Source organism: Leuresthes tenuis, unplaced genomic scaffold (assembly GCF_036924035.1).
Source record: "Leuresthes tenuis unplaced genomic scaffold, fLeuTen1.0.hap1 SCAF_17, whole genome shotgun sequence".
Taxonomy (NCBI): Eukaryota; Metazoa; Chordata; class Actinopteri; order Atheriniformes; family Atherinopsidae; genus Leuresthes; species Leuresthes tenuis.
The window spans coordinates 24,122,200-24,126,927 of NW_027325371.1; the positions used below are offsets into that span (position 1 = coordinate 24,122,200).

At 43.0% G+C, this 4,728-nt stretch overlaps 1 non-coding gene across 1 annotated transcript; it reads right to left on the reverse strand.

The window, feature by feature from the left end:
* Positions 1-1,420: 1,420 nt before the first annotated feature.
* Positions 1,421-1,534, reverse strand: LOC140274186 (U5 spliceosomal RNA). The gene has a single exon (XR_011908162.1). It is a non-coding gene; the product is annotated as a U5 spliceosomal RNA (small nuclear RNA).
* Positions 1,535-4,728: the final 3,194 nt, after the last annotated feature.

The following is a 4,728-nucleotide window of genomic DNA, read 5'->3' on the forward strand; positions in this document are numbered from 1 at the left end:
TCCGCTTTTAGTGTTCTATGAGGCATTCACATATTTTTTTTCACCGTATTTTATAGATTATGGTTGGAAATTCTCACCCACTCTCATCCGAAGACCTCTCCTCCCGCTTTTGTTAATATGTAGTCGGGCATTCGAACCTTTTCTTACCCGCTTTTTACAAATTATAGTCGAACATTCACACCTACTTGCAGCTGAATACTTCCGCTCCACCTTGTAGGTATGTATGGTTGGCATTTGCACCTCTTTTTATACTGATTGCTGAAGATTAAGTTGTACTTTCTCAAACTACAACTTTTTTTTATTTGTTGAAACTTGATTTGAAGTGGATAAATAAGGAGGACAAACAGTTTTAAGTCAGGCTGATAGAAGGAATTAATTTTATAGCAAAATCTGTACTTCGTCATATGTCGAGAGATGCTTATTGCTGAAGAAGTTCTTTCTCATTCTACAAAGTACAACGTTGTTTATCGTTGAAACTTGATTAGACATGAATAAATATGAAGGACAAAGCAGTCTTAACTTGGTTTGAGTTAATGAATTCGTTTTATAGGAGAATCCGAATTCGTGCATAACTCATAAAATAGAGCTTATTTTCGGATTCCTGAAGAATGATTCTGGTTCTTTCTAATAATACAAAGTTTGTTGTTTATTGTTGAAACTTCATCAGAAGTGAAGAAATAAATGAATGCCTATCAACAAATTGACCTTCTGTTGACCTTCGGGGAGGTGAGTATCTTCACTAGACTCACCTGTCTGCTTTTCCTCCTCATTTAGCGTAGCTCCACCCTCTGCCTGTGAATTCTCACAGACTTCAACACTGAGTGGTGAGGCCTCTACAGGCCCCTCCCCTTTTTGCTCCTCACTTCCAATCCAAGCTTTTGGCGGGATGTTTGAATTTATTGGGTCAACCTCTTCACTTTGTTCACCAACTGCCACCTTTGGTCCTTCTCTTTGTTGGCTTGACTGTGGCTTTACCGTCTTTAATTTGTTGGCAAAAGATTTAGGGCAATCTCTGAAGAGGTGATTTAATTCTCCACAGAGATTACATTTCCTGCCATCTGGACACTCTCCAAAAGTTTGCCCAATTTCTCTGCTCTTCCCACATAACACCTTGGTACAAGCCTCAACCAGGTGCCCATGCTCACCACACTTGCGGCAGAACTTGGGCTGCCCCTGGTAGTGGATGTAACCTCGGTTTTCAAGGTGGCCAGAGTGTCGCCCACCCGCTGCACTGAGCACTCTTCAGCCCTTTTAAATGGTATAACTTTGCACTCCCGCACGCTCCAGCAAGCACCATTCAAGCAACAACTTTGCACTCCAGCTTCGAACATCGGCACAGTCGCAACAAGTAAGGCGACTCTACTCAGAGAAGTCACTCTGCACAGTAACAAGATTTCTTTTGCACAGACAGAAAGGGCTTCACCCGCAAAGGTAAAGCCTGCCAAAAATAGAAACAACTCATTAGTGCTGCTCTCCACAGAAATCTTTAGTAAAAGGCGAAAGACTTGTACGTTATGAAGAGAAACCAGAGTACGATTATCCGTCACTGCGGGAGCAGGGCATCAGGCTTGTTGGCATAGCCACCTTCCCCATGGTGAGCTTTGCTTGGTTGAGACGCTTGCTCCCCCCCCCTTGCTCCTCGGCTGACCAAGTAGGAACAATCGGGCCCTATTCGATGGCTGCCTTGTCATTTACTCTGTGCAAAAGACAAGGCAGCAACAAAAACACCACGAGAATCCCGTATTGAGGCTTTGTTCTGACCGCTCATTCGGGGTCGCGTTTCTTTCAAGCAATTCTCCTGGTTAGCCCACACTCGGCTCGCTCCCATAGCCGTGTTAAAGTCTACTTCGCATTCACTCTCTTTTCTCAGCAGACTCTTGGGATTTTATCTATAAAATGAATTCCTTCACTCAAACTATGTGAAAACTGCTTTGTCCTTAATATTTACCATGTCTAAAAAGATTTAAACAAAAAAAACAACGTTGTAATTTGCAGTAAAAGAAAGAGCAAATCTAAAGTTTCAGGAATCCGAGAATAAGCTTACTTTCATGAGTTCTTCACGATTTCGGATTTTGCTATAAAATGAATTCCTTCACTCAAACTAAATTAAAACTGCTAAACCGCTAATCTGTTATATGTAAGGCAGATGTCAAATTCACCGAAATAGGATCAAAGGGTATTCGGCCAATCGATCTGTAGCAGCTTCGGTAAAAGAGTATAACTTGAAGAGTTTGTGAATAAAGGTGTGCGCACACATAGTGTGCTCTACGAAAATAGGCAGGGAGCAATGCCGGCTGGGGTATATGTTCTTGTATGTTGTCTGACTGTTTGATTTGAATGTGTTGTGTAAGTGTCCTGTTGAATGTTACATGTTTGGGCTTTGACACGCTTCACTGTGGTTGTTAACTGTGTGGTGTGTCCTGAAATGTTATATGTTTGGGCTGTGTGACATGCTTAATGCTTGTCAGTAGCTACCCACTTATTCATATACTATCAAAGTATGTCCGGACTTCTTATGTTGTCAGTTCCCATCAAAAGCGGAGGCGGAGCTCTTCGGATGCAAGTGGGTGTGAATATCCCACCATACAAGTATGGTGGAGAGGAAGCTGTGAATGGCCGACCATAGTAAAAGGCGGGTGAGAGAAGGTGCGAATGTCAAACCATACATAATCAAAACAGGGAGCGGAGGTGTTCTGCTGTAAGAAGGTGTGAATGTCCAACCATAGTTGGTAAAAAGCGGGTAAGAAAAGGTTAAAATACCCGACTGTACACAATCAATAGCGGGAGCGGAGTTGTTCGGCTACTAAAAGGTGTGAAGGTCCGACTATGGTTTGTAAAAAGCGGGTAAGAAAAGGTGCGAATGCCCGACAATGTATGATCAAAAGAGGGAGTGGAGGTTTTCGGCTGCAAGAAGGTCTGAATGTCCAACCATAATTTGTAAAAACCGGGGAAGAAAAGGCTCGAAAGCCCGACTATACACCATCAAAAGTGGGAGCGGAGGTGTTCAGCTGCAAGACGGTCTGAATGTCCATCAATAATTGCTAGAAAACATGAAAGAAAATTTTCGAATATCAAACTGCACATGATCATAAGCGGGAGAGGAGGTGTTCAGCTGCAAGAAGGTGTGAATGTCTACCCATAATTACTGAAAAATGGGTAAGAAAAGGTGCGAATGCCTAACCATACATAATCAAAAGAGGGAGCGGAGGTGTTCCGCTGTAAGACGGTGTGAATGTCCGACCATAGATGGTAAAAAGCGGGTAAGAAAAGGTTAAATTACCCGACTGTACACAATCAAAAGAGGGAACGGAGTTGTTCAGCTAAGAGAAGGTGTGAAAGTCCGACCTTGGTTTGTAAAAAGCGGGTAAGAAAAGGTTCGTATGCCCGAATATACACCATCAAAAGCGGAAGCGGAGGTGTTCGGCTGCAAGATATTGTGAACGTCCGACCAAAGTTTGTAAAAAGCAGTTAAGAAAAGGTTCGAATATCTAACCAAACATAATCAAAAGCGGGAGCAGAGCTGTTCGACTGGAAGTAGATGTGAATGTCAGATCATAATTTGCAAAAAGCTGATGAGAAAGGGTGAGAATGCCCGACTATACATCATCAAATGCGGGAGCGGAGTTTTTCGGCTGTGAGTAGGTGTGAATCTCCGACCATAATTGCTGAAAAATGTGTTAGAATAGGTAAAAATGCCGGTCCATACATCATCAAAAGCGAGAGAGGTTGTGTTCGGCTGCAAGTAGGTGTGAATGTCCAGCCATAATTACTCACAAACGGGTAAGAAAAGGTAGTATTGCCAGACCATATATGATCAAAACAGGGAGCGGAGGTGGTTCAGCTGCAAGAAGGTTTGAATGTCCGACTAAAGTTCAAATATATTAAAGAAAGCGGGAGGAGAGGTCTTCGGATGAGAGTGGTTGAAAATTTCCAACCATAATGTATAAAATGCGGTGAAAAAAAGGTGTGATAGAACACTAAAAGGTGGAGCGGAAGTGTTCGGCTGCAAGAAGGTGTGAATATCCGACTATATTTGGTGAAAAGCAGGTGAAGCAAGGTCTGAATGCCCAACCTTACATCATCAAAAGCGAGATCAGAGGTGTTTGGCTGCAAGAAGGCCATAGTTTGCCAAAAGCGGGTAAGGTGCGAATGTCCGACTAAATATCAACAAAATTTGGGGCAGAGGTCTTCGGATGCAAGTGGGTGTGAATATCCAACCATACAAGTATGGTGGAGAGGAAGCTGTGAATAGCCGACCATAGTTATGAAAAAGCGGGTAAGAAAAGGTTTGAATACCCGAACATACACCATCAAAAGAGGGAGCGGAGGTGTTCCGCTGTACGAAGGTGTGAATGTCCGACCATAGTTGGTAAAAAGCGGGTAAGAAAAGGTTAAAATACCCGACTGTACACAATCAATAGCGGGAGCGGAGTTGTTCGGCTACTAAAAGGTGTGAAAGTCCGACCCTGGTTTGTAAAAAGCGGGTAAGAAAAGGTTCGAATGCCCGAACATACACCAACAAAAGAGGGAGCGGAGGTGTTCGGCTGCAAGAAGGTGTGAACGTCCGACCAAAGTTTGTAAAAAAGCAGTTAAGAAAAGGTTCGAATATCTAACCAAACATTATCAAAAGCGGGAGCAGAGCTGTTCGACTGCAAGTAGGTGTGAATGTCAGAGAATAATTTGCAAAAAGCTGATGAGAAAGGGTGAGAAATCCCGACTATACACCAT